The following is a 26,634-nucleotide window of genomic DNA, read 5'->3' as shown; positions in this document are numbered from 1 at the left end:
CCCATCGGAAATGGGGGAAAAAACTAAAAAACAAACAACTCCCCAAGACCCATCACAGCAAAGAAACATAACCCCCCAGCTCAAAACCACGCTGCAAAAACACCCAGAACAGTTTTTAAAAAGCAGAAAACAGCACCTTACCTTACCAAGCAGCCCAAAGCCTCCCTGCAAACACACACACACTCACCCAGAAGCAGACACGAGGCAGTCCCGAGCCTCCTCTGATGCACACTCTCTAACTGCTGGGGCAAAAGAGCTACAAGAAGCAGCCTCATCGCCACCTACAGTTAGAAATTTGAATTTCTCGCCTTTTTTCCCTGCCTTTTTCTGTTCGTCCGGTCACAAGTACTATAGAAGCAAAATTTTGCGGCCAGAGCTGGTCGTAACTCCAAATGGTCGTAAGTAGGGATGTTTTTAAGTCAAGGTACCACTGTAGCTGTAAAACTGAGATAAGATGTGGCACAGGCAGTGAGCAACTACAACAGAAAGTCTGAATGAATAAAATAGAAAACTAATTAACATAACCACCACTCAAGTCTATGTTCAGACAACACATGCTGAAGAAGATCCTGGATGTTTGCTTTTATGCAAAGGTCCAGAAGAAAATTGATTAAACAACAGAACAGGATATGCTGATGATTATAGGTAACTATAATGCAGAAAAAGGAAACAAAGCAAAACCAAATATTGTTGGAGAATTAAGTTTAGCAGTCAGAAACAAACAGGAGAATAACTCATAGAATTCTGCAAAGACAGTCAACACATAAATTAAATAAATCAAGTAACTGGAGTAGAAGATAGAGAAGCTGTCTTCTTTCTGCTAGACAAGACCAGGAGCAGATTGTGATACTGGCCACAAATCATTAATGTCAAAAATTAGAGCAATGCTGAAAAAGTACACTACAAGGATCATAATGCCAAACTATACTTTAAATAACATCTCTGATTAATTTAAAGACAGATTTGGATTATTAAACTCAACTGACTGTGAATCAGAAGAACTGCAGATTGAAACCAGATATATTGTCAAGGAAGAATGCAAAAACACTATTCCTGTAGTCAAAAAAAGGGGGAAAGTCTAGATGGATAATAGAAGAAACACTTATAATTACAGTTAGAAACACTTACAGGCAAGAAGCAAAAGTAAAAGGTGACAAAAGTCACAAACTTGAATGCAACTTTTTTGCAGGTACCACATTGATTAAAAAAAACCTACTACAATGACCATAGCAAAGAAATAAAAGAGAACAATGAAAGAAGAAAAAAGAGACCTCTTCCACAAGATCCAAGAATCAAGGGAAAAGTTAATTGTAGATTAGGGATGCTGAAAGATCAACGGAGAACTTACTATCTGACTAGCATAAACTAAAGAGAAGGTGGAAACAAGTATACCAAATAAGCTTTGTGACTGTGCAGGGATTTGAATTTGTGCCTTGTTCTTCTAAGCCCAAAACTCTGTTACACTGCACTCACCCTTTCATATCAGTGGGCACTGTATAAATGATTCCAGGAGTAAACACAAGTAAACAATGCAATAATGATTGTGCTTATTTTCACAATATACTAATTATGCATATCTATAGTATTTAAATTAGACTGTTTAATATACAATTAGGCTGCACAGATGTGGAGAGATGCCATATAGTCATTGTCAAATATAACAAGCGGACATTGGATAACCCAGGTGTTGTTGGACTAAAATTCCCAGAAGCCTTCACCACCAGCTGTGCTGGCTGGGTTTTCTATGAGTCGGAATTCAAAAACACCTGGGTTACTCAAGGCTGGAAATCACTGCCATGGACAAAGGCTAATTCAATTAGTCCTAATTAAAGCACACCACTGAATGAACAGCTTTTATCTAAATTTTGACTTATTATAAAGCAATTGAGCCAATAGGTCTACTCTAGCTGGCGCTAGCAATTGGATTTAATCTTGATAGAGATCAGATTCTCATAGTTCTAGTAAATCAGATCCTGATACTGTATATAGCTGTAGTTACACTTAGCAGTTTCAATGCCTGAACATTTTACATTTTTCATTGAAAACCGCCTGTTTCTATAAGAAACTTCAAATCAGAGTGTTAGGTCAAGCCTGTCTTTGCCACTATCTGATCTGCTTATAAGGTGAATTTCAGAGTTAAGATTACTACACATCTTTCAGAGTTCTGTTTTGCTTTCACCAGTTAATTTAAAAAGCAGGGTCCACTTTTTATTCAAAGGCAAAACAGCCAGTAAAGGAGAGATATACAAGCTTTAGCTTATCTAAAGACTCTCCAAAGATGAACCAACCCAGAAGGCTCTTCTAACCAGAAAAGGAGGCTCAAACTGATTTTTGGTGCCAGCTTTGCAGTGTTCTGGTAACAGGTTTAAGGAAGCTGAGGTTAGAGCTGCTGGAATCTTATACACAATCCTATTTAAATTATAAAATCCCTTGCAGAATTAGAGTATAACATGAATGCAAAAGAAAAATCAATGAGCTTTCAAATTAATCACTTTTTAATAGGGAAGATTGTCGGAGGACTGTTTCCAGAACATTTTATAATTTTAAATTACAGATTTTTTTTAAGGTGTATTGAATTACATGAACTTTATAAAGGAAAATTTTGGATCCAATGGTTCCTGTCCACCAATAACATTCTTTCTCAAACAGAACAAATCTTTCTGTCAAAACAATATTACAATTCTATTTTTCAACACTCATTTGAAAGCTAGTGTTCAAAATGTGATGAATAAATCTTGTTTTCAGGAATAGTTCTAGAGCTGTGCTGCTTCTTTTGCTCTTTTATTATTTGCTAATTTGTTTTTTAACCAAAGTATAGTGCAGCCTCATGCATACCAGTCATTGAAGGATGTTTTTCAAAGAGCTGATTCACCAAGCAAGTACAGGAAATAATAACATGCTCTCTTTTTGAAGCTGAAGAAATTACTGCATATACTACTGTCATTTTATATTTTGCAAGTATTTAGGGCTTCTCTAAGTTCATTTTCTCCCATCCATTTAAATTGTACACGACAAGTTTCAGATGAATGTGTTATGGAGACACGTCAGAACAGGCTTCACTTCTTTTGAACGCGGGCTTCAATTGTAGGCGGGGGGAGCCATGTCATATTTTCTATTCTTCCTATCCCTACCCCATTCTCGGAAGCCACAGAGGAGAGCATGATAGGTTTGTGATTAGGGAGGAAGTCAAGAGGTAGAACATTAAAGCTCCCCTGATTGTCTACTCCACCCAAATATTCTGAAAGTGCTTTTGAAGGTTCTTAAGCCCTATTCAGGTTTTAAACCTGAATCCATGGCCCAATGGGTGGTGGTGATGTTCAGTTGCTGCCTGGAATAGTAAACAATATCACAGAATCTTTCCCTTTCTACCATTTACCTGTGAATAATACCCTTTTGTCTGTTAAGAACCAAACTGTCCTTATAATTTAATTTATGAGTAACTTACAAGATTTTAAGAAGTCTACAAACAGAAACTTTACACCCATGTGGCATACAGCCAATACCAGAGGGAAAAGAAAGGATTCTAGCAGAAACAGAAGCCTTTTCACTCAGCCTCTGAATATATACTAGTTTGGGACAAGGAGGCTCTGGCTGGAACATGGTAAAAGAGGCAACCCCAATATTTGGTCAAGATTAGAGGGGTTGTTGTCCTTTGGGCTAAAGCCTATCCTAGCATCACTAGGTATGAAGTGAAGGTGCTAGAAAGGTGACAGCAGCTACCTGGTGAGTGTGTGGACTGCTAGTGTGAAAATTAGTTCTAATAACTTATTAGAAAAGTAGTCATCTCCTTGAGGTAGAACTTCCAAAAGATGGTGGGACATCCCACATTCAAGGACCTGTCAAGGCCAGGGAATGCCATTTTCAGAGATGTCTTTATATTTTACTTCTTTTTTGGGAACCAGTACTCTTTGAAAAAAATTAAATTACTAATAAAATACAGGAAATAAAGACAGGTAAGAATCAACCTGCATCACTTCATAGTAGTCTGTTTCACATACTCAATGTTGTCCACTTATTTTAAATACTTAGTTTCATAAATTAATAACAGCCCTAAATTATTTAAGAATACTGCTCGTGGAGGAATTATTCACTCGGTGCTACTGAAATGTGTGGAAATGTAAAACGTGTGAAAAAACTGAATTAATTGTTGTTCATGTTACTCAGGTATTAGTGTAAGATGACCTTATGTTTAAAAGCACTCTGTGAGAGAGAACAGTAAACTTGCTCTACTGCTCCTAATGAATAACAAATGGTCCTTCACAATTTATTTAGTTCAGCGCAAGCTGCCATTACAACTCATTCTAGTGTGTGTTTTTTAACTTTGTGGTAATGCATCATCTTGCCTGACTGTATGTCATCTTCTAGAAGGTCAACAAAGGTATGTAACCCTTCCCCCTGTGTTTAAGTTATGAAAAACTTTGCAAAGCATGGAGCAGTATGATCTGCTTTATTCTTCCCTACATCTTAGACTTGTATTCCTTAGAGTCATAAAATACCTACTGTCTTCATAAATATGTGTATAATACATGGCAAAGAAAAATATTAAACCACCAATATATATATATTAATGTGCTGCCTTTATTCCATATGTTTAAATTAGCATGATGAACACCACTACTATTTATCTTCATTTCACAGGTATTTAGAAATATATATTATGTTGCTGTGGACAATTAGCCCTTTATCCAATTTTACTTGATAGTTTAAATTCTCCCACCCTAAGGTTTTAATTATCCCTCTCAGCCAGCACTCTTAGGCCTCAATTCATGCAGCTGGAAATCTGCCTCAGTGATGTTATAACCTTGTTAACGTAACAAAAGAGGAGTTTACTTAAAACTGTACTGACTATGGACTTAAGCCAAATTTACTTGAAAGAGGAAAGAGACTGTCAAAAATCCTACAGTAAACATAGAAAAGCAGTTCTTTCATAACCTTCACCTTAATTCATATAGACAAGTAATTTACATGTAAGTGGATTCATATGGTCTGCCAGGGGGCCTCCCTCTAGAGCCAGACTGCCCTCCCCCCCCCCACTCTTGCACTCTCTTTTTAAAGAACAACTACGTTTACCAGAAGACAGAGCATCTGCAGCATTTGAATCACAATAAATTATAAGGTAAACATTTATAAAACTAGTCAGCATCAATACGAACAGAACAAATTTCACAAAGCCATTTTCAAATCCAGGCAGTCCTCTGTCAAACTCATTGTTTATATTCCATAAAGGCTTTTATGTTGAGAGTGTAAAGTTGCACCTCTAATGAAGTAATGGTTACATTACCCTTAAATGTAAGTGGCTTGTCAAATACTGATATCCACCATTCATTTAATGAACACATTACAGTTGGAATTTCCTAAATCTGTCTGTTAATTAAAATCATTTTTATGTTTTATACCAACAGAACCTTACATCAGTTAGACTAAACAAAACATTTCTGCATGAATATGGAAATCTTCATCAAACTTGGATTCAAAGCTCACTTCCCTTCTATTCACTTTCCAAGTGCGCTTCTTTAGGGTCGTGGCATAAAAGAACAAAGTACAAACCAGAGATACAATTCAGAACCATAACAACCAGTGAGAGTTTTGTTCCTGCCTCTAGTAACAAAAACAAATTCTTCTGCAAGTAGAGCTTCAGCTGGGCACACAGTTTGAAGAGATGAGGTTGAAGGCCAAGGTGAGGTCCTCCAAAATGCAAATTTACCAGGTTTGAGTCTACCAAAGCCCATATAGAATATTTAACAGCCTCAGTTCCATCCCTGGAGCAAGGATAATGGCAGATGTGAAGTTGCTTGGAACCACCAGACTCATTATTCCCTTGATTCTTGAAGGCTCCAGAATTGTGGAATACCCTATATAAATAGACTTTGGGACTCAAGCAAAATAGCAGAGAATATATGCAAGGGTGGGAGAATTTGACATTATTAACTATGGGTTTAGGAGAGCTGTCACTGCTATAAAGACTCCTCCAAAACAACAGCTGTGTTTACACATGGAGCCGAATGCTGGGCAAATCAGACAGGAAAGTGGATTGTAACATTTCATATTGCAGGCCCGTGTTTAATCACCTTCTCCAACAAAGTTACACATTCTTTCTTCCTGGCACATCAGATAAAGGAACAAGCTGAACTCGTTGTCCCAGCTGTGCGAGTTTCTCTTTTTTTTTCAGAACATGTTTTTATTTAGGGACACTTTCAAACATGGTTTCTCTCACTTAACAGTGTGAAATGCTACAGGCCACACAACCAGCTCAAGACTTCACACAGAAAGTTGCCCTCTGTGGAGGCTAGGCTGACTCCAGTAATCCATGTGATTTACAGGACACACAGGCCCCCTTTCTAAAGGGCCAGAACCCGAATTGCCTGTTCTTGTTCTCTCTTCTGTTTTCCAATGCCAGATGGACATATACTAATTTTTGCAGCTCTTACATACTGCATAGTAACAAAGCACTTTTCCTGTTCCTTCTGATTAACTATGCAGCTGGGCACATGCCTAGCAAAGCAAAGTGGAAAAAACATGTCGCCAAGCTGTTGTTTGAGGTGGTATAAGTGGGATTTCCTGTGTTGTCTCATCTTCTGGTAGGATCACATCTGGGAAGCAGGTTCCATCTCATCCGCTTTTGTCTTCTCTCAAACACATCCCAACTGTCAGCTCAAATCATATCCAATCCCCACCCAATATTTTATATCTAGTGAGTTTTTTTCCTGGTCTTTTACATTTTATAGGACATCTTCAAAGTCTGTCATTTCACATTAGCTCTGGAACAAACTTGTGCAATACCAGCAAGTGTCCTTCATTCATTTCAGCATGCCTTTCACAAGGTGTCAGCATCAATATTAGGTTCCAATAGTGCAAATGAAGCTCTATTGCATTTAATGTAATGTCTTTAACTACAAGCAAAACATATTTAAAGGGTAATAAACCTGAAACTTTAACATAATAAGTAACAGAGTGGGCCCATTTGAATCAGTTGTGCTTATGGAAGAGTTGACTCACCAAGTCCCCGTGGATTCAATGGGCCTACCGTAGTGCAACATACTATACAAAGCAACAGGATTTCAGCCAGTGCATCCTGTCTTTGAATACTCAATGCTGACAAATCTATTGTAAGAAGAAATAATGAAACAGGTGGGCAAAGTCTGGGCTACAAGGAACTACTGTACAAAGCTACTTTGGGGTTAAATGCAATTTTACTCCTGTCTAGAGTAGACTCATTAAAACAAGACTTATTTACAATTAACGTAAAACTCTTTGATTTGAACGAGTCTACTTTAAGTAGCTCCTTCATGGATTGTTGCCTTGTCGTGGCAAAGGGGCTTGAGCAACTCAGAGAAGCTATGGGCTATGCCGTGCAGGGCCACCCAAGACGGACAGGTCATAGTGGAGAGTTCCGACTAAACGCAATCCACCTGGAGTAGGAACCGGCAATGCCACTCCAGTATCTTTGCCAAGAAAACCCCATGATCGGAAACAAAAGGCTAAAAGATATGACGCTGGAAGATGGGACCCTCAGGTCGGAAGGTGTCCAACATGCTACTGAGGAAGAGCGGAGGACAAGTGCAAGTAGCTCCAGAGCTAATGAAGTGGTTGGGCCAAAGCCGAAAGGACGCTCAGCTGTGCACGTGCCTGGAAGTGAAGGGAAAGTCCGATGCTGGAAAGAAAAATATTGCATAGGAACCTGGAATGTAAGATCTATGAACCTTGGGAAGCTGGAGGTGGTCAAACAGGAGATGGCAAGAATAAACATTGACATCCTGGGCGTCAGTGAACTAAAATGGACAGGAATGGGTGAATTTAACTCAGATGATTATCATGTCTACTATTGTGGGCAAGAATCCCGCAGAAAGAATGGAGTAGCCCTCATAGTCAACAAAAGAGTGGGTAAAGCTGTAATGGGATACAATCTCAAAAATGATAGAATGATGTCAATACGAATCCAAGGCAGACTTTTCAACATCACAATAATCCAAGTTTATGCACCAACCTCCATTGCTAAGGAGACTGAAATTGAACAATTTTATGAAGATTTACAACACCTTCTAGAACTGGCACCAAAGAAAGATGTTCTTCTCATTCTAGGGGACTGGAATGCCAAAGTAGGGAGTCAAGAGATAAAAGGAACAACAGGGAAGTTTGGCCTTGGAGTTCAAAACGAAGCAGGGCAAAGGCTAATAGAGTTTTGCCAAGAGAACAAGCTGGTCATCACAAACACTCTTTTCCAACACAAGAGGCGACTCTACACATGGAAATCACCAGATGGGCAATATCAAAATCAGATTGATTATATTCTCTGCAGCTAAAGATGGAGAAGCTCTATAAAGTCAGCAAAAACAAGACCTGGAGCTGACTGCAGCTCTGATCATCAGCTTCTCATAGCAAAATTCAAGCTTAAACTGAAGAGAGTAGGAAAAACCACTGGGCTACTCAGGTATAATCTAAATCAAATCCCTTATGAATACACAGTGGAAGTAAAGAACAGATTTAAGGAACTCGATTTGGTGGACAGAGTGCCTGAAGAACTCTGGATAGAGGCTCGTAACATTGTACAGGAGGCAGCAACAAATATCATCCCAAAGAAGAGGAAATGCAAGAAAGCAAAGTGGCTGTCCAAGGAAGCCTTACAAATAGCAGAGAGGAGAAGGGAAACAAAATGCAGGGGAGATAGGGAAAGTTACAGAAAATTGAATGCAGACTTCCAAAGAATAGCAAGGAGAGACAAGAGAGCCTTCTTAAATGAACAATGCAAAGAAATAGAGGAAAATAACAGAAAAGGAAAAACCAGAGATCTGTTCAGGAAAATTGGAGATATCAGAGGAACCTTTTGTGCAAGGATGGACATGATAAAGGACAAAAATGGAAGGGACCTCACAGAAGCAGAAGACATCAAGAAGAGGTGGCAAGAATACACAGAGGAATTATATAGTCAAAGCTATGGTTTTTCCTGTAGTGATGTATGGAAGTGAGAGCTGGACCATAAAGAAAGCTGACCGCCGAAGAATTGATGCCTTTGAATTGTGGTGCTGGAGGAGACTCTTAAGAGTCCCCTGGACTGCAAGGAGAACAAACCTATCAATTCTAAAGGAAATCAATCCTGAGTGCTCACTGGAAGGACAGATCCTGAAGCTGAGGCTCCAATATTTTGGCCATCTCATGAGAAGAGAGGACTCCCTGGAAAAGACCTTAATGTTGGGAAAGTGTGAAGGCAAGAGGAGAAAGGGGACGACAGAGGATGAGATGGTTGGACAGTGTCACCGAAGCAACCAACATGAATCTGACCCAACTCCGGGAGGCAGTGGAAGATAGGAGGGCCTGGCATGCTCTGGTCCATGGGGTCACGAAGAGTCGGACACGACTAAACAAAACAAAACAAAACTTTAAGTAGAATTAATATTTTACTTTTTTATTTAAAACAGTTCTATGCCACTTGTTATAATGAGGCCTTTGCATAGTTCACATTACACTACAGAAATAATACAGTATAAAAGCAGTCTAAAACAACTTCTAGGGTTGTAGATACTTAAAAACATCTTAATAGTAACATAAAAACCAGAGTAGTTACCATCATCTGCAGAAGCCTACTAAACAAATGAGTGTCTTTTCTTTTTTAAACAGATGAATTTTCTGAAGGCACATGAGTTTTAAGATAGTTTCTATCCCTTGGATCATGTGTAGGAGGTCGTTTCACTAGATGGCTGCCACTGACTGCAGGACAACCAATTAGGTCACTTTTGGGAATGTTAAAGTTCAGTCAGGCACATAAAGGGGAATGGAGCCTGCTGGGAATACTGAGTTTGAGCAGTTTGGGGCTTTCAGTAGCAGAAACAACTTCTTGAACATGGCTTGCCAGTGCAGTTCTTTCAACACAAGTACTGTATCTGTGTCACCTGTACTTTTGCTCTTATAGCTTATAACTAGATACAATGTCTGAACCACATGCAAGGGCAGCCCCACATAGAGTGCATTTCAGTAGTTTCATTGTGCGGTTATCAGTGAAGCACAATAGCAGGTCTATCCCCAGTAGCAAGCACAATTAGTATACCAGATGAAGCAGGTAATGAGCACCTCAGCTCATGAGGTTACCAAGCCACCCAGAGATAGAGATGGGTTCATGAGCACTCCCAGTCTACATACCTCTTCCTTCAGACTGAGTGCAACATCACCCAAGGCATGCTCCTTACACAGTTCTGAAAACCATGACTCCATAGAAACCACATCTTGTTGGAATTCAGCTTCAATTTATTAAGCCCAACTAGCCCATTACATGGTCCACCATCAGTCCAGAGCCTTCATCACAATAGGTAAATATCCCAGTTCTTAGTTATGGGAGCCGCTCATCTACAGAATTTGTCTTTGAAGGATTAAACTTCAGTGTATTCACTCTCATTGAGCTCATAATTATTTTTAAGCACCAGTTCAGGAAACACATGGTCTCTCTCTCTTCTGATTCAAATATCATAAAGGAATGAGCTGTGTGTCATATACACACTGATGATAACCTTACCAAATTTCCTAATTTGAAAGAAAACAATGTTGACATAATGTAAAAACAAAACACACATGCACACACAAAAACCCACAGCCCAGTTTTTGACTAAGTGGCACTGAAACTAATGGAGAAACCTAGTTACTTCAAGTCATTCTGTTTTCTCAGTCATTACAGCTCTGAAGCAAAACTGGGAGCACTATGGACAATATGATGTTCCAGTAACAGACTATGATGCTAATGTAAAGAGAAAAAACTGAGCAGTAAGGTAACAACTGTACCTACATAGTGACACAATTGCTTGATGAGACGTGCAAGGGTTCCTTTCCCATACCGTAAGAAGTCTAGACCATTCTGAAATTGTGGAAAACTTCTGTTTAAAGATTGCAGCTGCATTCTGTTCCAGTGATGTGCATACATTCCTGGCAGGAAGTGGCAGCTGACAGCAGGCAGGGTAACCCCTTATTCTGCCCTTTCACTTAGAGGTAGAGCATAAGCTCAACCAATCTGGATTATGATTAGGTAACTAGTATCCTATCTGTCTCTCACGCAATGTACAGTGGTGCCTCGCTTAACGAGCGCACCGTATAACGACGAAATCGCATAGCGATTAGGGTTTTGCGATCGCAAATGCGATTGCATACCGATGGCCCCTATGGGCGAAACTCGCATAGCGAAGATCGGTAAGCGTTTCGCTTACCGATCTTCGCTTTGTGACGCCCGACGATCAGCTGTTCCGCAGCTCCAAAATGGCCGCCGGAAGCCCCGAAATGGCCACCCGCAGCGTTTTTGCACTCTCCCCTCGCTTACCGAGGGCACGAAAATGGCTGCCAACTATGGGAAAACTTCGCTGAACGGTGAGTTTTGGCGCCTATTGGAACGCATTAAACTAAGTTTAATGCATTCCAATGGCTTTCCCCGTTCCGTACAGCGATGTTTTCACATAGCGAGGGTTAATCCGGAACGGATTAACCTCGCTATGCGAGGCACCACTGTACTATGTAAATCATGCTAAGTAAATAAAAGAGCTCTCAGGCCGTTGCCTGTAGGCTCCGCTGGCTCAGACAGCCGTTGTTGACTCCTTTGTTCTTTCTCTAAGGCAATTAGCCTTCCTTTGTTCCGTGATCACCCACATGAAATTATGAGTTGGCATAGACTGTAACTGTCTAGCGAGAGATCGAAAAGAAGAAAAATATTCAGATAAGACTGATGTTTGAAATGCTCTGTCTATGAATATTCATAGACAATTGCCTTGGAAAAAACCAAGTTAAAGACAATCCCTTAATTTCATTCACATGAATTTAATTTGTTTTGCTTGTTTGGCTATGCTGCTTTATAAATCTAAGTGTTCAGCATATTCAATAATGTCCCACTGGAGAGATCTTCATTCCAGTTATAAAACTGTAATGCTGTAAGCTTTAAACATGAAGCATCTACTATTTAAAGAAAGAGAAAACGGACCCATTCTATTTTGTAACATCTGCTAAAATCATAATCAGTTTGTTGGCTGAGGTTAGCAATGTAGGAGCCTGCAGTTGATCAGTGCTGCCCTAGGTGTCACTGAGGCCTGTGGGAATTAAACTAAGAGGGTTGCAGTAGACAAGGGTGTAATTCAGTCAGCTTGAAAAAAAGGGGGGGAGCAGGGAGGGAAGGAGATATTTCTGAAAACAGAAGCTTAGCTTTTCTTTCCAGTCATCCTCTCCCTTACTGTTGCTGCTGTCTTTTGAACCATTTGTACTCCTCACTATCATATCAGAGACGGAGGCCTGCACATTCCCCTGTTGGCTTTAGTTCAATACAAATATGATCCTGCTTCATCATGTTGATCATTACTATTTCCGCAGTTAATAAAACTTTGAGAAAGCATAAATGATCTATGTTGAAATGGTTAACTCAGCCTTTTCACCAGCAAGCAACTTGCTACCTTCTCTCTCACTCTTCCATGCAGAAGATATGGGGGGAGGGAGGGAGACAGACATCCCAATTTTCCCGGCCTGGATTGGTTTAGATCATGCTAAACAGTCGCTTTGAGGTGCAGTAAGTCATTTGGAGATATTCTTGCAGATGCAAGGATTGACCACACTGAACTTCAAGTGAACCTTCAGCTAGATCTAGACTGATTTTCTTTCCCTTTAAAGGGAAAGGAAAATATATCCTCCTCTCTTTTCTTTCTGTGTGAGTAGGCATTGATCAGGGACAGGCTGGTTCACAAATGGCATGTGCCACATGCAGATGCTGGGAACAGGAGCAAGCCAGCCTACACCCAACCCAGACCAAACCATGGGACAAATTGCTGTCTTATCACACCATAAATGTTTTATCAATGAATGGGCCATTTCTTCACAAACCATTTAAAAAGAAAAAGAAGAATGAAATACTTGAAGCAACTGGTGATGGGTGTGAAATCCTTGGATTAGATTGAAGCAAGCTGAGTTACTCCCTTAAAACTGGAAAACTGGTCAACTGATCACATCAGATTGTGACTACATCTGATCCTTCATATCTTTTGTGAGCTTCTAAACCAATTCCCACCGGCAAACTTCCAATCCACCTGCACACTCACTTACAGGCTAAAGTTCCAATGGCAGTTTCTCAAACTGGAATGCACTAGACCTCAAAATGTATACTTTCCCTCAGTTAGCATTTTGCAGATACAAAGCGTACAAAAATACATTTGAAACAACATGGAGATCAATGTGTGTATTTTGAAAAATCAGTTGAGACATGCATACATTTGAAAGAAATAGGTGCTCAGAAATAACGTACTGTACTTTCAAAAATACATTCTGAAAAATGTATGTGAAAATATTAAATGTTCATGCAGACTTGGAATAATAACAATCCCTAATCCATGGCAAAAGCAGGAAGTAAAAAAGAGTACAGTGGAGAAAAATGAGAAACTGGGGAACATCAACTATGACAGGTTCACACATTGCCAAGTTTAATTTGCCATATTTCTATAGTAAAGCTCATCTCTACAGGCAACAGGGTGTTGAGCGAAAACTTTCAGTAAGAACTGAAAGAATAGTATACAAATCCAGTGTTAGCATATGAAGTGTTAAATACTGCCAGTTTCTTTCGAGTCAATGCCAGTTTTAGATGTGTTCATTCTTTTTTCTATGTTAAAGTGATAATTTTTTTCTTCAAAAATTTGCATGGAAATAATATTTTATATAAAGTCACATTTTAATACATCAGAACATTGTTAAACACTTTCCATCAAAACACTGCTAAAATATATCAAATATATATATCTTAAAATGTATTTAAATTTTTTATTGGGCCTTTGGTATGCTTTCCGAGCTGGAAACTGGTCCTCAAACTTTGGAGAAATGCAAACTCTGAAAATTAACAATATTTTAATGTGCGTGTTGGTGCAGAAGATGCAGATCATGTCATTTTGTATTGGAACTCATCAGAACAATCAAAAAATGTTGTGGCTCACCCACTTCTTCTAGATCAGGGGGCTCCAAACTATGGCCGCGGGACACTTCTGGTCCGCCTTGCCTTTATACCCGGCCTGGCAAGGGCAGGGGCATGCATGCATGCAGAAGTCAGTGCATGTGTGCAGGAGGGCGAGCAGGTGGGCATACGTGTCTTCCTTCAGCTGTCGAAAATCTGGTACATATATGTTGTGGCCCTCACTCTGAAAAGTTTGGCGACTCCTGTTCTAGATGTATAACAACTCAATGAATTAGCAAATTCTAAAAGGTTCTGTCATTAATAGTCCAGTTCAACTGTTGCAGACTCAAGGTTGTGGCTTCCTTTATTCAGTCAGCCTATCTCTTATTGGTCTTCCTCTTTTCCTGTTACCTTCTACTTTCCCCAGTATTACTGTTTTTCTAAGAAATTTTATCTTCTCATGATGTGCCTAAGGTGCAATAGCCTTGGTTTAGACATTTTTGCTTCTAAAGAGAGTTCAGACTTGATTTGATCAAGCACCCTCTTGTCTTTCTGATGGCCCATGGCATCTGTAAAGCTACACTGCATATGAACTGATTTTTTTTCACAGTAAGCATTCTCCATTGCCCAGCTTTCATATCTGTACACTGTCAATGGTAATTCCATATTCTAGATCAACCATTATCAACAGAAACATATGGCTCCATGGGATCCCCAGTGCATTCAAAGGGGGCAACAGACTGGTAACCATTCTTAACATACCACCTTATAAGGTCTGTTATACAATGTGGGCTTTTTCGGGCTCTTTGGCCGTGTTCTGAAGGTTGTTCTTCCTAACATTTCGCCAGTCTCTGTGTTGAAGTCCAAGAACATCTGGGTTACCCAAGGTTGGGAACCTAGATCAGCCATTCTCAACTTTTTTTTGCCACAAATAAAATATGGGAATCTATAAAGCATAAACCAATTAGGCCCATTAGGAAGAAAACAAATTTGGTGATGGACGACATTGGAAACTATAGGCCCGTCGCCAACGTTTCTTTCCTTAGCAAGGTGGTTGAGAGGGTGGTGGCAGATCAGCTCCAGGCGCTTTTGGACGAAACCAATGCTCTGGACCCATTCTAGTCGGGATTCAGGCCGCGCTATGGTACGGAAACGGCACTGGTCGCACTGATGGATGACCTGTTGAGGGAGGGCGATGGGGGCAATATGTCCCTGTTGGTCCTCCTTGACATCTCAGCCGCCTTTGATACCATTGACCACGGTATCCTCCTGGGGAGGCTCTCTGAGTTAGGAATAGGTGGCCTAGTGCTTGCTTGGATCCGTTCCTTCTTGGAGGACCGGCCCCAGAGAGTACAGCTTGGAGAGAGGGTTTCGACCCTGTGGAGCCTCAATTGTGGGGTCCCACAGGAGTCGATCATCTCTCCAATGCTGTTTAACATCTAAATGAGGCCGCTGGGGGGGTCATCAGGGGGTGTGGAGCCTCATGTCACCAGTATGCTGATGACACGCAGCTCTACATCTCCTTCTCATCTACCTCAGTGGATGCCGTTCTGTCCATCCAGCGCTGCCTGAAGACTGTACTGGAATGGATGCAGTTGAATGGGTTGAGGCTGAACCCAGACAAGACAGAGATCTTGAGGGTGGGTGGTCCTTCTGTCAGCGGTATAGGTACCTCCCTTTCTTTCAGGGGGACGACCCTTGCTGCAAAGAATGAGGTTCGCAGCTTGGGGGTACATCTGGACCCGGCGCTTACCATGGAAACCCAGGTGGAGTCCGTGGTCCGCTCCGCCTATTTTCATCTATGGCGGATTGCCCAGCTGTGTCCATATCTTGATCGGGGGGCCCTCACTACTCTAGTACATGCACTCATAATCTCGAGATTAGACCATTGTAACGCACTCTACGTGGGGCTGCCTTTGAGGCTGATGCGGAAATTTCAGATGGTCCAGAATGCGGCAGCCAGGCTACTTAGTGGGTTGAGAAAACACCAACACATCTCCCCCACTCTGGCTGCTTTGCACTGGTTGCCCATCCGTTTCCACGTCGACTTCAAAGTGCTAATGATCACTTATAAAGCCCTAAACGGTTTGGGACCTCAATATTCGGCAGAACGTCTTCTCCCACCCAGATCTACCCGAATCACCCACCATAGCCAGCAGGGACGGCTGAGGGGCCTGACGCCGAGAGAGGCTCGGAAGGAAAAAACTAGAAACCGGGCCTTCTCAGCGGTGGCCCCTCGGCTGTGGAATGCCCTCTCAACAGAAATTTGGCTGGCACCCTCGCTGGGTGTTTTTAAAAGACAATTAAAAACTTGGCTATTTAGGCAGGCCTCCACTCCAGTCAGCTAAGTCTTTTTATTTCTTCTTTCCTATCCTACCCCATCTTGGTAATCCTTTTCTTAAATTAAGTGTCTTAATTAATATAGTAATTGTATTTTTAATGATTAGGCTCCATCTGGGCTGTAGCTGCAAAAAGCCTCTCTATCAGGCTAACTCAAAAGGAGGTGGGGAAGTCAGGTTGCTAGGTACAAACTTGTTTCGATAGTAGGAGGTCGAAATGGAAGTGAAAGGGTATATTCTCGGACATTACACAGTTTCTAGAACAGATTGATTGGTTGGTAGCCTGTTTCTTAAAAGCCAGTCTCTTAGTGATTTTTCTGTGTATGTCAATAAGAAACAGATATTCTTTTTTTCTACAAATCACAGAGAGACTTAATGAAAAAGAAAAAAACCTCTGTCTTTCCCTCTTATAAGTTTGTAACTCCTTATTGAAGTATCATGCTATATTGGTGAGCATGAAGAGTGTATTGGTTATTCTTCACATCCCCAGCAAACTGAACATCATAGGATTTTAAGGTATTGATATTCAGTACTGGTTTACCATTGCTCTCTTTTGCACAGTAATAGCAAGGGCTGGCTTGAGTGTCACACTATTTTCTATAAAAGATCTTCTCTCAGTGTTACCTTCTACTATGCTACTCTACAGTTGCTAAATTGAGAGCATGTATAAAATGCTCCCATGTTCTCTAAATATTTATTATTGCTGATTTGCTAACAATGGATGTAACTAAAAAATCAGCAGCATCATTTAAATACCTTTAAGTGACTAAAGGTGTTTTCTAAGTAAACAGTTATTCAAACCCCCCTTAAAAAGATATAGTTTACTGCCATTTTTCTCTTTTGGGGTTTTTTTCTTTCAGAAACCTCTTCATTTTATGGATTCTTCTAATTTTTATGGTGTTGGCAAGCTGGTGTCAAAAAAGTTAGTCAAGACATACTGGGTTACAGATCTATGAGACAGAAATTGAGTCACAGGAAAATTTCCACCCAAGTTCCAAAGCCATATTACCATCCTAACTACTTCCTGTGGAAGTCACAGTTGTATCAACATCCTGCTGTTTTGTTTGTATTTAATCTGGGATATGACTCTCTATGCTCTCAGCATGGACCCTACAATTAAATGGAAGCACACTGCAGGTTGTAAAAAGCCAACCAAAGTGCCCCACTATTTCAAAGAGCACATTTGCTGAGAAAATAAATATGCTGCCTATTTACTGAAGATTATATAAAATACACTGTAGTATATATGAAATGAGAGGAAAAATTAACTCCTGCACCTTGAACCCTGCTGCTGAAAGGATTTATAAAAACTACCTTCATAACATATTTTTCAGTCTTTATACGTGAAAAACTACACACACAAAGATAAAATGCTTTGAAACATTCCAGTTGACAAAAAGTTATTATTATAAACAGAAAGTACCTGCTTGTCCCAATTTTGTCATTATCAATTTCTTTCAAAGACTCAGTTTTATGCAAAAGCATTGTCTAATGACATGGGAAAGTATGTGTCATAGTCCTCCTATACATGTTGGTGTGGCATCTCTTGTTAGGCTCCACTAAGGTTCTGCCGCAGAGATGATTACTTCTGTCAGAGATTTTGAGGATGGAGGAGGAAGGCTCCATCTTCTTTGCTGGAATATGAATAGCTCTCTTTCCTAGTGCCATTGAAGGATCTTTTTATTCTTCCAAGATTTCCAATCCTCTGTACACTTCACCTGTTACACTGTGTTTTTAATTGGTTTTTATTTGTGATATTTAGAAATATTCACCATCACATGAAGCTGAACACACTAGAACGTGTCTGAGTTTGGAAGCAACGTAGGATCTGTCTTTGAGATGAGACAAAACAGGAATGTCAATAGTCTCCAGGTGCAGCTAGAAACACAGAAGAGCCACTGACAATCAGAATTGGCAACATGAGGCCAGATGGACTAAGTGGTCAGAATAAGTAACTATTGACAGCACTATTGCATTTACACCAGATTTATATAGATACCCAGTGAGGTGTAGTGGATAAAGTGACAGACTAGGACTCAAGAGGCCTGGGTTCAAATCCCCACAGACATGGAAACTCACTAGATGTGTGGCACAACCACCCCTTAAATATCTCATTTACCTTGAAAGCAGTACTGTATTAGGGTTGCTGCACATTGGTTCCAACTTGATGGTATATACGAGTAACAGCAACTATTCAGTTGGAATCTTGCCAACATAATGTTTTAATTATATGCTAATTAATTGCTTTTCTGGAAGTTTCTATGTTCCTTTTATTTTCTGTACATCACTCTGAAACTGTATAGTATGGGTCAATTGATAAAGCTAAGTCATATATTTTTGAAATTTTATTTCTTTCTCCCCCAAAATTTCCAAACCAGTGAGAGCTACACAAACTTTTGAACAGGTAAGCAGAAGTTCCCCAACGTAAATAACTAGTTGCTTATTTACCTAACTGGGTCCCCCAGAGCCCCAACTGGTATCAACGATAAGTAGATTTTAAAAGCACTTTCTTGTAGATGTTTGCTGGACCGTTTTGTGAAACACAAGTGATAAAAGCCCACGAAGAAAGCCTTTCCTATGGCTATTCCTACTCTTCCTATTCCTACTTCATCTCTTTTTTACTAGGGTTCTGGCCATTTTTATTTTACCATACAGCAATGTGGTGTCAAAAAAGAAAAGGGGGGAGAAGGGAGAAGAGAGAGAGAAAGAAAGGAAACACTCAACCCTTACAAACAATATAGACTGAAAATACTATTGTTTTAGTTATAATACTTGGGGGAATATAATAGTGAAATTGATATCCCCAAACTTTTAAACAGGGAGCACCTTTTCCACTAGAAGAGATGTACTGATTGAATACTGAGTACTGACTGAGAAAAAACAAACACTGAAGCAAGAAAAAGAGAGACAGAACACTGGGGTAGGGCTTTATAACCCAGGTAAAGCCAGGTACATTTATTAGTAAAGAAATAAACACCAGCACCCTCACATACTCTCCATTTTGACATGTCTCCTAACACATCAAATTGAAGGGCGCATATGCAGCCATAATGTGTCTCTTGTCTTTAGTTCACTAGTGTTTCCCCCCTGTTTTCCCTACCTTGCCTACTTTCATGGCAATATGTTGGACTTTTCTGCTTATTAAGAATGTTTTCTTTCTAAAGACACATGAGTTGCCAGAATTCAGAGATCAAGGTCTGATACAGGCTTCTGTATGTAACAGGTTCCATTGCCAGTGCAAAATCCTGTAACTAGAAATTTTTTTGTACAAGTACCAGTTAGAGTGCATAGCAAGTTTGATTGTGCCAGACACATACCATCTAAGAAACTAATCCATATATTTATTGAAAAGCTATTTAAAAAAACGACAACTAATGAGTTATCAGAAAAAGTTAATGAAAATGCTAGGGATGAACAGAAAAAGAACAGTTTGATCCTAATTGGCTTGTGTGTGTCTATAGAAATCATGTCCTAATCACCAACTATATGTATTTATTACTTACAGTGGTGCCTCATTTGACAACGATAATCCGTTCCAGAGAAATTGCTGTAGAGCAAAATCGTCGTCAAGCGAAAATAAAAATCCCATTAGAATGCATTAAAACCGGTTAATGTGTTCTAATGGACGAAATACCTCATTGTCCAGCAAAGATCCTCCATAGGGCAGCCATTTTACGGTGCCTATATAGCGAGGAATCCGTCCTAAAACAAAGCGGGGAGCCATTTTGCACAGCGGGCGGCCATTTTGCGACCCGCCAATCAGCTGTTCTAAAAACATAGTTAAGCGAAAAATCGGTTCCTGAAGCAGGGAACCAATCATCATAAAGTGAATTTTCCGCATAGACACATCGTTTTGCGATCGCAATAGCAATCGCACAAACCTAATCGTACAGCGGATTCGTCGTACAATGAGGTAATCATCCAGCAGGGCACCACTGTATTTATTTAAAACACTTTTTCTCCTCCTTTTTCCTTAAGAAGTACCCAAGGCAGCTTACATCATCCAAAGACAACATTGAAAGCAAAAAAAAAAATCACACAATGCGTATGCAAATACTAAAAAGGAAAAGGTGGCTCAAGGGTGTAACTCTGTTGAAGTGACTGACAAAAAAGCCTATAAAATTAAGTACAACAGAAGGCGCTTTCCATGGCTCTATATCACAAAGATCGTTCAACACTTAACTAATCTCACCCACAAAGGTACAAGACTTCTAGATGGTGTATCAGTGCCAAGTGATGTACACAAAGAAAAGTCCTCCCACTGGACTGATGCAGCATTTAAAATGTATGATACTGAACATCACTATGGATTTCTAAAACTTGGAAAGGCAAGCTACCAAATTTTCCTGAACATACATAGGGACTCTGTTGAAATTTCTGTTGGCATAACTATGCCTGCCACCTCGACTCCTCAACATTATCAGGCCCTTTCATGAGGGAATGAAGGGCACTGTAGTTTTTGATGGCTCAACATCAGATCCCTTTGACATCCAAAGCAGAGTGAAACAGGGTTGTGTTCTTGCGCTGACCCTGTTTGGGATCTTTTTTGCTTTCATGCTGAAACATGCCTTTGGAACTGCAACAGAAGTTGTCTATCTCTGGACTAGATCAAATGGAAAGCTCTTTAATCTCTCTAGACTGACAGCAAAGACCAAAGTCCAACTGAAATGCATGTGGGACTTCCTCTTCGCCGATGATGCAGCCATTGTTGCCCAATCTGCTGAAGACATGCAACAGCTCATGAATCATTTTAGCAAGGCCTGCCAAGACTTTGGACTAACAATCAGCCTGAAGAAAACACAAGTCATGGTCCAGGGCGTGGACTCATCTCCCTCTATTACCATCTCCACGCAAGAATTGGAGGTTGTTCATGACTTTGTGTACCTTGGCTCAACAATTTCTGACACTCTCTCCCTAGATGTCGAGCTGGATTAAATGCATTGGGAAAGCAGCTACCATGTTCTCTAGATTCACAAAGAGAGTATGGCTGAATAAGAAGTTGATGACATATACCAAGATCCAGGTCTATAGAGCCTGTGTCCTGAGGCTGCAGTGAGTCCTGGACCCTTTGTGCATGGCAGGAGAGGAACCTGAACACGTTCCATATGCGTTGTCTCCGACGCATTTTCGGTATCACCTGGCAGGACAAAGTTACAAATAGAGTAGTCCTAGAATGAGCTGGAATTTTCAGCATGTATACATTACTGAAACAGTGACGTCTACATTGGCTTGGGCATGTCGTGAGAATGGCTGATGGTCGGATTCCAAAAGATCTCTTGTATGGAGAATTAGTGCAGGGAAATTGCCCCAGAGGGAGACCACAGCTGTGATACGCCTAGAGTAGTCGAAATGACCAGATAGGCGGGGTATGTATGTATGTATGTATGTATGTATGTACGTATGTATGTATGTATAAATAAATAAATAAATAAATAAATAAATAAATAAATAAATAAATAAATAAGAAAGAAAGAAAGAAAGAAAGAAAGAAAGAAAGAAAGAAAGAAAGAAAGAAAGAAAGAAAGAAAGAAAGAAAGAAAGAAAGAAAGTGGGATCTGAAGGCCTTAGGAATGGACCTCAACAGATGGGAAACCTTGACATCTGACCATTCAGCCTGGAGGCAGGCGTTACATCACGGCCTCTCCCAATTTGAAGAGACCCTTATCCAGTAGGCCGAGGCAAAGAGGCAGTCCCAGAAGCAGCAAAATCAGGGAGCTGGACAGGGGACAGATTGTATTTGTCTTCAATGTGGAAGGGATTGTCACTCTCGAATTGGCCTTTTCAGCCACACTAGATGCTGTTCCAAGTCCTCGATACAGAGCACGTTACCATAGTCTCTCAAGACTGAAGGATGCCTAAGAAGGAAGAGTGATGATGTCACCAGCAAGGGGGGATTTTCAGTCACTAAACACTTCTCTCTTTTCTTTCTCAGGTTGTACAACCTATGTATAATCCATTTTATTATATAGAAGCCATGAGACAGAAGAAGGAAGTTTTTCATTAGCAAAAAGTTCCCTCACCAGTGACTTCACCATGTTCCTCCAGGTGTAGTCGCATCAAAAGGACTTCAGCCAGTAAATTTGAATTCATCATTGAAAGATTCATAAGGGATACTTTAATGATACTAATATTCCTGGGTGACTTTATGCATTGCATGTACAAATCTCCTCTCTGAGATTCTATTTTATTTATGTCTGGGGGAAAATGGTAAAACATTTGTGAACATTATGGAAAAATGATATATTATAATACATATTATCCTGCTAATTGAGCGGCATGGGAGAAAATACAGAGAAAATTTTAAAAAGTGTACTGTAACAAAATTGTCCTAGTAGAAACTATTTAATGGTATCACACAATAGACTCAAGGGTTATGATAACATTGATAACATACATACACACTTGTCAATTAACTGAAATCTATTCCATATTTCCATATAATACAGATTGTGTTTTCACTCTTTCAAAGTATTGCACCGGTCAAATATAAGAATGCGTAATTCTTCCACTACCAAATGTCTCATCTCCTGATAAATACTTACCTGACAAATGTTCCTCCTTGCAAGCGTATATATAAGAAGTGACAGCTAGCCATTTCTGAATTAAGTCATCATTTTCCTTCACTCTAAATTTCTTAGAATTATTCATTGCTCTTAGAAAGATTTTGTAATGACACTTGGAAGTAGACATTTAAAAACAGACAACTGATTATACACCATAAATTAAAATGAAACTTGGCAATGTAAGCCACAGGAGGTTAGAAGATAAAACATTAACATAATATAAGCATAGGAAATCACTCTGAAAGTCCTTAAGTATACAATTCATGTAGATTTGGCTGCATGCCAGAAGACACAAAATATATTCTGTCAGTATTATTTAAATAATAAAATGCTAAATATTAAAATGTTTTACATCCATTGACTAAATTAGCAGGTTATCTGAAAAATGAAAATATACAGATACCTGCCTGATGACCACTTCTATATACCAACAGTATAATCATCCATTACTAATAACACAGAATATACTTCAATTTTAATATTCAGTGATGGGATATTATGCTGCCAACCCTTTTCCTGTTGTGGATTGTTTATATTTACTATGTGCATATAAAAGTTAAAATTAACATTATTTAATATGTATGTAGTACAAGCATGAGATTACAATCTTCTGCAATTTTTTATTAAAACCAAGGAACTGTAAGATGACAGGGCATGAAAATAATAGGAAAAAACTTCAGAAGTAAATTCCTTTGCAATCTATAAGCTATTTAGAATAAAAATCTCCCTATTCTACCCCTAAATCTATCACTAGCCTGAATTTTTATATATATATAATACCGTTTCCCCCCGAAAATAAGACAGGGTCTTATTTCAATTTTTGCTCAAAAATGCATTAGAGCTTATTTTCAGGGGATGTTCTATTTTTTTCATGTATTACAATCTACATTTATTCAAATACAGTCATGTCATCTTCTTCTGTTTGCTGCACAATAGTGAAGGGCGAGGTTTCACTTAACCAGGGCTTATTTTTGGAGTAGGGCTTATATTATGAGCACCCTGAAAAATCATACCAGGGCTTATTTTCAGGATAGGTCTTATTTTCCGGGAAACAGAGTACTGTAAAATATTTAATACTGTATCCATCATTGGTAATGTATATACCAAGACAAAGATCATCCACACAATCACCATATATGGGTATGAAATCTAGACAGTAATAGGAAAGTGATAGGGAAAAAAGATTAATTTTATGATACTGGAGGAGAGCTATGTGGATACCCTGGACTTTCAGAAAGAGGAAGAAGTGGGTCCTAGATCTAATCAAGCCTAAATTACCTCTAAAGGCAAAAATGATAAAACTAAGGCTGTCATACTTTGGGCAAGCTCATGAGAAGGCAAGATTGTCTCAAAAAGGCAATAGTCCTGGGAAATGTTGAAGGCAGCAGGAAAAGAGAATGACCAAATATGAGATGGACTGGCTCCCAAAGGAAACCAGAAGCTTGTTTACAAGAGCTGAGCAGAGCTTTTGTGGATAGGACACTTTGGAGATCTCTTATTGGCAGGGTCATCATAAGTCAAAGGCAACTTGACAGCACATAACAATAACAACATATACTGTATACCATCATCATCTTTTAAAAGCCAGTAGATCATCTTGCCCCAATGGGAAACAGCCTAAAGAACATTTTTACATGCTCCTACTTGTGCTCAACGTAACAGGCAATTTGTTTTAATGAGTCAAAAAGACAACGACTGTGTACCCTTCTAGAAAGACACAGCATGAGTGCCCTTTAAAAGTACGGTATTCCAATCGTCAGACAAACAAACAAACAAACAAAAACAGGCAGACAATACTTTTTGAATGACAAAATAAAATTCCCCCAAGGTGTGCAAAATTTATTATTCTTCAGAAAAACATGACCACATGCACCTGATGAAACGAGCTGTGGTTTATAAAAACATGTCCTCAACCAAACCTGTTAGTCCATAAAGTGCCACAAGATGCCTTCCAGTTTTTCCTTGCAAACGGACTAACATGTCCAACCCTACTAGCAAAATCTGAACAGGATTTGTTTTACTTCCGGTAATCCCTATGATTTTGTCTACATATTTTTACATGTTTCTGAAGGATGTCATTTATTATATGTAATCTTGAACTGGCTGCCTGAAATAATCATGTCCCATTAAATGGTTGGTTTCAGTACAGTTGATCTGTAGAGAAAGGCATTGTATTTACAAATTGTCCTCTTTTTTAGTTCATATATAAAATACTTGTCACTTGCATTCATTCTTCTCTATAGATTTGCCCATACTGGCCTTACTCTTGTTGGGGGCAAGAATAAGTCTCTTGCAAATTGAATTAATTATGTATGCTTATCATTAGAGTGAGAAGTTCAATTTAATTAGTGATTGTAAATACATATTCGTAAATGCTTATTCATAGCATTTCTGCAGTTTTGTTTTATAATCTTGGCAACATATTTTTAAAACTCATCTTCCCTTTTTATCTCATTACACCCAGTATGGAAAATACACTATTAGAAGGACGAAGAATAAGTGACCTTATCATTTTTACCCTGTCATAGAGATTGAAACAGTTTTGGAATTCTTCAGGAACATGATATTCTCCCAGACATAATACACTGAGGTCACAGCTGTTAGCTACCAAAAATTTCCTTTGACAAGCACTACATCTTTTATAATTTGGGCTTTGTTGCACAGTAATCCATTTCTCCAGTACTAATATGTAAGACAGTCTGTTCTAGGTTAGCAATAATACAGTCACCAAAATGGGAATGTAATGAATGGCTCTCCGGTCAGGGTTCTCTCTACAAACAACTGCTTCAGAGGTTTTAAAATGTATCTTGAATCATATCATTTCTGTTGTCTAATTTAACTAAGTTAAGTAAAACATCAAAAGTAGACATGGTCTAGGGGCGGGGTAAAAATCAAATAAATAAATAAATAAATAAATAAATAAAAGCCAGGATTTTAAAAGCTTTAAAAACATTTCATTTAAAAATGAAAATATATTATTTATTTATTGGCAACATGTATCTTTTCAAAGTTGACAAGATAGTAACAGTTCCTAGACTCACTGAGTTTCATATACTATTATCTTGGACCTGCCTCTCTCCTTAGGATACTATTGAGGGTGTTGCACGTGCAAGCAACACTGACTAAATGTAAGGGGAAAATTTATATACCTATGATTAGTATTTAATGTGATACATTAATACTGAGATACTTCAGATAAATAAGAGCCTCAAAAATTGAGGAACTTGTGATTCTAAGTCTTTCAGCTATTATTAATATCTCTGAAGCTTGAAGCTATGATTAGTATTTATCTATACTCCTGAGGCAAAAATCAAATACCACCTCTACATGAGTAACATTTGATGGGAGTTATCTGATGAACGTTTGTGTGGGGCACACTTCTCTTGAAAAAGAGGAGGGCTTTTTCCCCTCTTCTTATTCTTTAAACTAAAAAGGTTTTGCCAGAGCATCAACCGTCAGTTTTGCTGCTGTCAGTAAGCCAGTGATTTTTCCTTGGAAATACGGGAAGCAAGCCTCCAATGCAAATAATGCTCCATCATGCCATAACGTTCCCTCAGGGCACCACATCTCAGTTTACAAAGCAAATGCTGCTTAACTGCTGAGGTTAGTCAAGCATCCTCTTGAAACGGCAGCAAAGCCTTTGTTTTTGTTTCTTAAAAAAAACCCACTGCCTTGTCATTAATGCTAGCCCATTCCATACCCAAATGTTCTTCAGGTTCATGTAACCCTGCAGATTAACCAGATATCGGGGGAATTTCACCTCTCACAAGTAAGCAAGAGGTCTGGGCTGAATATGTGCTACGTATGATACTTCTCAAGTTATTGAATTCACTGATCAAAACATATT

At 39.3% G+C, this 26,634-nt stretch overlaps 1 protein-coding gene across 28 annotated transcripts in view; it reads right to left on the bottom strand.

Moving 5' to 3' along the window:
- The window catches only part of ERC2 (ELKS/RAB6-interacting/CAST family member 2), an 817,272-nt gene that overhangs the window by 308,146 nt on the left and 482,492 nt on the right, over nt 1-26,634 (bottom strand). The window lies entirely within an intron of this gene.

Source organism: Pogona vitticeps, chromosome 2 (assembly GCF_051106095.1).
Source record: "Pogona vitticeps strain Pit_001003342236 chromosome 2, PviZW2.1, whole genome shotgun sequence".
NCBI classification, from domain to species: Eukaryota; Metazoa; Chordata; class Lepidosauria; order Squamata; family Agamidae; genus Pogona; species Pogona vitticeps.
The sequence above is the reverse complement of the archived record's forward strand: the minus strand, read 5'-3'. Positions and strand labels throughout refer to the sequence as shown.